Source organism: Anolis carolinensis, chromosome 3 (genome assembly GCF_035594765.1).
Source record: "Anolis carolinensis isolate JA03-04 chromosome 3, rAnoCar3.1.pri, whole genome shotgun sequence".
Lineage (NCBI taxonomy): Eukaryota > Metazoa > Chordata > Lepidosauria > Squamata > Dactyloidae > Anolis > Anolis carolinensis.
The window spans coordinates 20,675,385-20,685,252 of record NC_085843.1 but is presented as its reverse complement, the minus strand read 5'-3'; the positions used below and the strand labels follow the sequence as shown (position 1 = coordinate 20,685,252).

Genomic DNA, 9,868 nt, shown 5'->3' with positions numbered 1-9,868 from the left:
TGTTTTTAAGTCAGAACAAGTACATTTTTGAAGTATAACTCTAACTATACTACACACACAGAGAGAGAGACATGTTTGAAAAAGATCAATAGTGAAAGATTCTCTATGCCACATTGCCCATCTCACACATTGCTTTGCAGGCCACATGTTGTGCAGAACAAATGGGCGCTAGAGCAATGCCATGGCAACATGGTACCAGTGGGGATGGACAAGACCTCTTGGTCATCCTCCCACCCGATGGTCTGATTCATTCTATATGATGTATAATGTGAGAAATTAACATGGTAATACAATGGTACACTGATCAACTTGTGCTCGAAATAGATACAAATGGAGGTGATTAGAGAAGATGTTGTGATCCGTATGCTGAGGAACAGATCGTCATATATATGGGCTTTGGATAGCATAGGGAAGGGTTCTTATGGTGTTTGTTTAGCTGTCTTTACCCCTGTTCAGAAGATTTCACTTCACTTTCTATCCCTGTGATAATTGGATTTTGAAAAAATTGGCTTCTTGTGGAAACAAGGATTGTTGATAAGCCTCAGTTGAGACATCATTTCTTTATGATAACTCTTCCAGGAGTGGATTTTCCTTCCTAGGTATAGATTTCTCTTACCTCCTGTTGTCTCACTCTTGTTCTTAACTATGAGTCATTCGTAAGTTGGATGTTTGTAAGTCAGAGACTGCATGTATTATTATTAGTTTTAAGGTTATAGGCTCAGCATATGATTGCACAGCTCAGTTTTCTGGGGATATTTTTGTATGTGAAATACAGTAGACAATCCTCAGAGAAAAGTATTTGTCTCAGTTGACTCCTCTGTGTGGAAAAAGCAAATAAAAGTAACAGAAGTTGTTTGTCTTCTTCCACCATATATGAAAAAGATCTAATTTTCAGTCTCTGGCTCCTCCAAGGACTATGGAAAAGGTTGGCTAAAACTACAACAGAACCAGTGTTTTTTAAGATGAAATAGTTCTAAGATTTTTTTATTTTTCTCAGTCTGCTACAATGAAGTAGGTCATCTGGCTGATTTTCTCTCTATATATATGTCCCTTTATTTATTTAGTGGGAAGACACTCTTTATCTCCAAATCTTCTTGAAAAATGTTAGGTCTGCAGTATAAAAAGATTTGGGCCAAGCATTACAATACTGTTGTTATTGTAGTGATAAAGGGGGCAAGGTGGCTTGTATAACTCTCATGCACAATCCCATGGAGGCTACATTGCTGTACATTCATGGGGCCATGTATACAAGTGAGAGAAGAAAAGAGAGAGATCAAGCAAAAGAGAAGAAACCCTAGTCACCCTCAAGGAAAAAGTGACACACGAGGAAAAAAATGGCAATCAACCAAATCTTATAGTAGATAACAATTGGTAATGATGTATCCTTTCAAATCATTCCTGACTTGTAGTGACCATAAGCCAAACCTATCATGGGGTGGTGGATTTTTTGCAAGATATGTTTAAAGGGGTTTGGCTTTTTTATTTCTCCGCAGCTGAGAGAGTATGGTCTGCCTAAGATCTCTCAGTGGGCTTTTATGGCTAAATGGGGGTGTGAAATCATCAGTTTTCTAAATAGGGCTCACCTTTAGCCTTCTGATAATGGCCTATGACAGCCACCAAGAAAGTCTTATCCCATGTTCCCACCACCTGCACACAGGAAAAAAGGTCACATAAAATGACCCGACAGTTCAAATTTGGCCCAAAGCCTTGACACATATGCTATAGAGTTACACTGAAGGATCTAGAAATTTCTAGAGGGAACATTTCAGCCAAATCCACTGATAATAAAAGCCACAAAAGTGAAAAAAGCTGACCGTATTTTGAAAACAAAACATCAACTAAAACCTGAGGTTTTCTGTTGCTATTGATAGAAGAAGCTGTATGCTCAGAAATGGAGAAGCATTACTGTTCCATTGCAAGAAGACTGGCTGATAAAACTCTATGACCTTGCAGAGATGGACAAGTTGAGGATCTTGATTGAAGATAAATCATTGTCATTTTTGATAAAGCTTGAGATGTAGTAATTGCTGATGTGTAACAATGCTAGAGGAGATTTGCAGCATTAATTTTTGAAGAACAGTAGAATTTTCTGTTATTGTAGAAGTTAATTAAGATAAGTACTTGGAGGAAATAGATATATTTGATAATTAAAATCACTAGTTTGGAAGTTGGAAGTCACATGATTATCTCCTGTATTAGTAACATTAGGTTTTTGGGATTTTTTAAAAAATTCTCTTACATTATTGCAGCTTTATAGTTTTTACCTATATGTTTTTATATACTGTACTTAATTTTTCCAATATTTAATAGAGTTTTTTTTTTAAAAAAAGAAAGAACAATAAATAGATGCAATTCAGAACACAAAAGTCTCTTTCATACTGAGCAACCAGTCCCCAAGGGTCTTCACCTATTTATGAAAGGACAGCAAGAAGGATGCCAGCCTATCTCTCTAGGAAGCCACCTAGAAAGTCTTCTTCCATTCTCACTAGATGTAGCTGTACAGGTAATGGCAGAAAGAAAGAAGGGCCTCCCTGGAAGATCTCAGTACTGTCAATTAGAGATTGCTGTGTTATCTAGAAATAAATTGAATGTAACTCCATGAGTTTAAATGTTTGTATGAAAAGATACTTCTTCAACAACATGTGGTCACTGCTAGGAGCTACTGAAGGTTTAAGTAAGTGATGGGACTGGCCAAGGAAGCAGTGTCACACCCATGTGATAAAAATGACAAGTTCCACGTCATATCCTTTGTCCTTGAGCATGACGGATATCCAGTGTGACTGTATCTAGAGAGTGGAGGACATGCGCTCACCCCTCTTCTTCTCCAACGCCTCCATGAGGGAGGATGTGTGACCATGATGGGAGTGTGAGTACATTGATGAATGTATATTGCCTATACATATGGAACAATCCAAAAATAAAAGCCCTCAAGTTCATTGAATGAAAACAAAGTTCTGGCATATAATTAAAGAGATAAGGTCCAAGAGCTGAACTGTAAATTTTATTACTCTGCTAATGAGCAAGTTTGCAGATAAGGGCTTTGCTAATATTGGGCTTGATGATCCACTTGCCTTGCACATTCCGTACAAGCACAGCATTGATGGAGACAGTAATTTGGGAGTTATAAATTATGAGCCTACCTGGCGGGGTTGTTGTGATAGCAGATGAAGCCAGCTCACGATGACAAGTACATGCACAGATACTAGGGCTGTGTAATTGATAAAAAAAATTCAAAAGTCATTACAAAATTAGCGAGCACCAGTGTGTTGTTTCTAAAGTGTTTCTAAAGTATCATTAGTTTTAAAAAGTGTTAGTATAATGAGAGTAAGGGAATTTCATTACTTTTTTGTTATAGCAATTGTGCAAGTGAAGAAACTTCAAAGGCTCCTTTCTCCCTCATTTCTACAGCTACTGGGGTGAAGCTTACTACAATGGTAGAACACATTTACCATTGTTAGCCCAACAAGTTTCAGAATGTTTTACTTATCCACAAATATTTGGGGAAATTTCAAAAATTTTATAAACGTTTTTAAAAAATAAACTACAAGGGATTTGATTCTTGAGTTTTTGGTGCGGGCCATGCCCGCACATTGGATATTGCAGCATAAGTCCAAATTTAATGAATTTGATACAACTTACGATAACTAACGCATAATTATACATCCCTAACAGACACAGAGGGAGAAACACAACTTAAAAGATTACCAAACCCAAAGAGGCTCACAGCATGCTCTCCTCAATTTCACTGAGATTCTTGCAGACCATGAACATCAGAATTGAACTGAGTCTGGAAACAGACCAGGATCCTATGGAACTGTCATAGTAAGAGATCTGTATGGTGCTCCTTATGTGGACCAGACTACCTCTCCAAACTCTCATTCTTTAAAGTCTTAATTATTCCAAGAATTCCTCTTGTCTATTTTGTATGTACAATCATTTGCAAGAACAAAGTAATTGACCCGTTGCATCTGGCAACAAGCTTAGCAGATTGACTTGTGTGTTAAGAACATTAAGATGTGATATGCCTATGCCAACAGCAATTACTCTTTTTCTCACAGTTAAAAGGAGCTGCCTTTGAACCTTTCATTCTATCTCTGTTCCAGAATCACCCATGATTAGAAATGAAATTGATGGGGAGCTGCGTTTCATCAACTGGAACAGAAGTGCGTTTGAGAGAGCTGACCCAAATGAATGACAACTAATTTTTGTCATGTGCGTAATCTTGCACTCTTTGCCACAATGCTGTTATGCTGTTGGGAGGCATGAGAACGCTTTCATTATGAAGTTGCCTAGTTACTGGTTTCAAGAGCTGCTGGAAATGCAGAAAGGAAAACACCTGCCATGGTCAATCTAATTGCTCTCAATATACTTTCAGGCATCAAGTTTGTGTTTCATCATCTCAGTCTTCTCCAACTGACTGGCTTGGCTCTTATAGTATGACAGCAGCATGGTGTGAAGCCCATATAATGCTTAAGATAGTAAGATTTACCTCTAGTTATTAAGGGTGGGAGACTCATGGGAACTCCATGCATGCTACTTTGACATCTCTGGAAGACAGAACACAATTGCTATCACTGAGCAAAAAATGCTTAAGACACACTTTTTATCCTCTAGGAAAATTACAAATACAATTATGTTGTCAGTCGCATAGAAAAAAGAATGCTGTTTTTCAGAGACTACTCTGAATATTTATGATTATTTTTAATGGTACCCTAGCCACAGGTAAGATGGTAGATTCAGCCTCAGTTGGAGAGTGAATCCATTCCAGATTTCATGCAAGACTTTAAAGGTGATCAGCTTGAATAGTTTTGTTAGGCTTAAAGTCTGGGGTGCATCTACACTGCAAAATTCATGTAGTTTGACATCACTTTAACTGGCATTGCTCAATGCTATGGAATCATGTACATCGTAGTTTAAAGAATCACCAGCATTATTTGGCAGAGAAAGCTAAAGCCCTTGTAAAACAACCAATCCTGGGATGTCAAACCACACAAATTATACACTATAAGCCGGACCATAGAACCAGGGCAAATTCTTCACCACACTGGCATGGAACTGACCAATCAGGAAGAAACATCTAAAACCCGGGAACAAATCCAGATAAAAAATTCTGTGATTTTCCTTTGCGGGGACAAACAGACAGGCGAAGATCCAGACCGGGCTGTGGTGCAGCTGGTTAGTAGCCAGCTGCAATAAATCACTACTGACTGAGAGATCATAAGTTCAAAGCCAGCCCGGGGCAGGGTAAGCTCCTGACCATTAATAGTCCAGCTTGCTGTTGACCTATGTAGACGAAAAACAGTTGCATCTGTCAAGTAGGAATTTAGATACCACTTATATGTGGAGGCTAATTTAACTAATTTAGGGCTCCATAAAAATCTTCAGCAGCATGCGGAAGTATGAGGAAGTATTCTATCAAGGACTTGGTGTCACAAGTGGACGGTAAAGCAGTAGCTTCCCCTGTGGCCAGAATTGAGCATACCCTCATGAAAGCAGAAGCTGGAATGTTAAATTACCTCGTGTCTGTCTATATGTGTTTGTCTATATATGTTGTGTGTCTAATGGCATTGAATGTTTGTCATGTATATGTGTATTGTGATCTGCCCTCAGTCCACTTTGGGGTAAGAAGGGCAGAATATAAATACTGTAAATAAATATTCGACAAAAAACCACAATATTCCTGCACCTGGAAATCTCACGTATTTTGCCTTTTGTAGCGATTGCTTCCAGGTTTACAGGGAACGGCGTCTGGCCACCCTCCTGATTGCTGTGGGAGCTCCCGGGATAAAGGTACTGTCTGGTCGGATCCTTAGTGTGAGAGAAGAGTAAGTGGGAACAGCTTCATCATGTCTAACCATCAACAGCCAATGAAAGGCTCTCCCTCCATTCAAAATGCTACTTCCCTGGTCTTACAGAAAGAGAAAAAGAGGCACAATCTCCTTCCACACTGCTATCCCCTTTTACTTATATCATTTTGTATCTTTTTAAGATTGCAAGCTGGCAGGGAATTGCCTGACTTTTATTTGGGAAGGTTGGAATCCTGGGCTCCAGGTTATATTAAGATGTAACATTGGATTGGAGATTAGGAAAACTGGGAGAAGTAAGTGGCAAAGAAAAAGGACCTCAGTTCTCGCTTCTGCTGCTCTTCCTTTCTCTTTGCCTCTGTCATCTCCTTCTCATCTGGCGGCAAAACCACCAACTCCACACCATTTGTTTGTAAAGAAGAAACTTGACTACACTACTCTTGTCTTTCCTGAGTTGCTTCTGTTGTTTTCTCCTCCTCTGTTGGGAAAAACCATTTGCTTGTGAGGGAGAAATGGAGCTTCACCATTATTTATTGTGAGGTCTTCATAGCAAAGCTAAGTTTCTCCCTCACAAATGAGGGAAATGAATGGTGCAGAGTAGGTGGTTTTTCCCTCCATTGCAGAAGGAGACAACCCAGAAGCAAAGAGAAAGGAAGTAGCAGAGATAAGAACTGAAGCACTTCTTTTCTTTAGAAAAGAATTGCAACTCCCCATTGTGTTGAGGGGAGAGTGGAAATTGAGACCACTCACTTTGTTGCTTGCCTTGAGGGAAAAACACCCTCTCACAAACCCAGTGCAGCCCAAAAACATGTAGGCTATTTAATTTTGGCCCCTTACTACTGCCAAGTTGTGCAGGCCTACAATATAACTAATACAGTTTGAGACTACGGTAACTGTGATGACTCAAAGCTATGGAATCATGAGACCTGCAGTTTTACAAGGTTTTTAGTTTTCTCCACTATAGAATGTTGGTGCCTCACCAAACTTGATCCAGTCAATTTTTTCTCACCTTATCTAGCACATTGAGTTGTTGTGAGGATACATTGTGGGTAGAAGGTGAGCCTCCTTCCACTGTCTGGAAGAAATGTTCACAATGAATGAATGGATTAATGGATGGATTCTAAAATTAAGAGTAAAACCTTCTGTCTGCAGATCAAAAAGAAATATATCTGAGTGTAATTTCTGTGAACTTTTGTGAGCTACAATTGAATGCTAATATTCAAGGTGATTCCTGTTGCAATAACAATATGTCCCTAGCTTCATACACTCATGTTTTTGTACCTGTTCACCTCCAAAAATATTAAGTCAAGGTCTTCCTGTTTATGTTTTTTCTCTTTTAAAAACAGTCAAATACAGTTTTGCATTAACCTGCTTGAACTTTCTTTGGTGTGCAATAATCCTATTCTGCAAAAGTGTTTTTGTTTTGTTTTATCTATATGTGAAAATATTAGAAATAGCATACTCATTTGGTACTTAAATACCATTTAGCACAGGATAGCTATCTTGCCAGAGAACTTTCATTTATGAAATGTTTTGCTGAAGTTATATTACTTTACTAGCATTCTGTTTTGTTTGCATATAAACATTTCGATACCAAACTTTGCCCATTTGATTGCTCTTTGATTTGCAGACTTCAGAAACATAAATGTTAAAAGGCTAAGGCTGCAGTTCTTAACATAGTTACTAGATAAGTGTTCATAATAGCAATAAGGGTCAGAAAAAACACAAGATGTAGAGTTGAAAATCAGGAGATGACTATTAACTAGTTCCTATTCTACATAAATACCAACATAAATATCAATGTTTGTATTCCAGGTAACGTATGGTGGTTATGTGTCTTTGGGGCCAGATCAGCCCAATGGTGACGAAAAGCTACATGGAACTGATTTGGTAAAATGGGGCAAGGCCACTAGTGCTGTGCGATTGATGAAAAAAATGTTTCAAAAATCATTACAAAATTAGGAGGCACCATCATTTCATTTCTAAAGTTTTTCTAAAGCATTTCCAAACTTTTTCTAACTGATTTTAGTGATTTTTTTTTTACATTTTTGACAAAAATGTTTTTTTAAGCCACAACAATTATTTCACTGAATGTATCTCATATTAACCAATAGAAGTTCCATTTAAGGATTTCTTCCCAGCTCAGCACAGAGATTTACTTACTAGAAGTATTAATCAGTCCTCCTCTTTGTAGATTCAACAATTTATTGGAACTCTGGCTGGCTGCTGCTTTGGAGAGACAAATCTCTCCCCTATTCTGATTGGGGCTTTCGGATGCTGAGTAGAATTCTGGGTAATGTAAAGTGTGGAAGAAGAGAGCTGGGTGGCCATTAAGCTTCAAATATCTGTTTTTTCCTTGTTTTCCAATCAGAAGAAGAAAGCCAAATCACATGTCTTTCTGATATAAGCTGGTCTTATATCATTCCCTCGGCATCTCCTCTGTGTTTTTTCTGCCATTTGCAGGAAGGAGAAAGATGTGTTCTTTGGAGGTCCATTCTGTTTCTCTGTGTTTCTTAAAACTTAAACTTATAGTAGCTTTTTGCAAATTCTGTTTCTTTCTGTCATTTCATTCAGTCAATTTCCTTCCTCTGTTGAAATTATATCCAACCCCAAATTGTAGCCCCATTCTTCTGGTACGAGCAGAATTCTGAGAAATGTAGTTTGGGAAGGCAAGGACCTCTGTAGCAAAGGTCTTCAAAAGGCCCCAACTTAAACTACATTTCCCAGAATTCTGCTCACACCAGAAGAATGGGGCTGCCCACATTAAAGCTTCGGTGAAGTACATATTCTTAAATTGGAAAAAATATTTAAAATGATTGGATAGACTGATTGTTCTGAAACTTAGCAGGTGTACTCCCCTGCTTATGTTGTTTCACTGCACCACATTTTGAGGGTATACCTTTTGTAGTTTTTTAAAAATAATATTTTAATTGAAACTATTTCTTTCTTTTAAAAAATCTATTTGTTAAAAAATCCTAAAATTCTTTGAATCACCTAAACATTCTGAAATTTGACAAGCTTAAATTCATGCGTGTTGCCTACATGTGTGTCCAGTTTCATCCCAATAGTCATTAAAAGGACAGAGAAATGAACCTTTAAATGTTCCTCATTGCCACTAATGGAACACATATTTAAAAAGCAATGAACGAAACTTTAAAGATTTGGATTATAAATTGGAATGGGACCCCACTGAATCCTTACAAATCCTAGCAGGGGCCATCCTAATCTCCAAAACAAATTGCTAATTGGATTTCAGCCATTTCACACATCTCTAGTAGCGATCAATGGGTGCAAAACTGTTTAATGCCACTGGTCAGTGGGAATTCTCTCCCATCTCCACAGCAGACAGGGGACCTATATTGGGAATAGTCAAGGATCCAGCATGTCGGGTTGGTCCCAGATAATTGGTCAGTGTAGACCCACATTCAAGTCATTTTTTTATTTATAGCAGCACTAAGGTGACCCTATCATGGAGTTTTCTAGGCAAGTTCTATTTAGAGGAGTTTACTATTACCTTTCTAGTAGCAATAGTATCACTAGGGTATATGAGTGGTGCAAATTGCACTGAGTGACACCATTAGAGGGAGGTGACACCTAAATGCCTATTTATTTCTGTGCAGTGTTTTAGCAGAAGTCTAGCATTCTTTAATACCAATATGCCAATAGTTATAACCAGAAAATCATTTTTCATAAATCCAGAAAAAATTCTATTCTAATTTACTTTTCAAATCTTGAAATACACATATGTTACAATCATTATTATCTAATTCTGACATTGGAATCATGTGGATTTGTCTGCACACAGTGTTGTTTTTGTTACTGGTGCTGTTCTTTTATTGTTGCTGATTTTGTCAGATTTTGCCCTCACATCTAGTCCTTGATTTTCCATCCAGTATAGACTTGCCCTTGGGTGGCTATTTATCATGGATGTTTTTCACGTAAATTCCTCCAATGTCCAAAACCCTATCTGAAAATTTTGTAGTGTTTGTGACGCCTCTAAGCTGTGTGAACACTGGAAACCAACACAGAGGGCAATAAACAATCTAATATCTTTATTAAAGCAA

General features: G+C 38.0%; 1 long non-coding RNA gene across 2 annotated transcripts; it reads left to right on the top strand.

Moving 5' to 3' along the window:
- The first annotated feature begins 501 nt into the window (after window positions 1-501).
- LOC134297342 (uncharacterized) lies at window positions 502-8,442 on the top strand. Of its 2 annotated transcripts, XR_010004050.1 has the most exons (3): window positions 2,666-2,866; window positions 4,104-5,790; window positions 7,620-8,442. It is a non-coding gene; the product is annotated as an uncharacterized LOC134297342 (long non-coding RNA). The 2 variants fall into 2 exon arrangements; XR_010004049.1 differs by lacking the exon at window positions 7,620-8,442 and having other exon boundaries at window positions 502-2,866; window positions 4,104-5,675.
- Window positions 8,443-9,868: the final 1,426 nt, after the last annotated feature.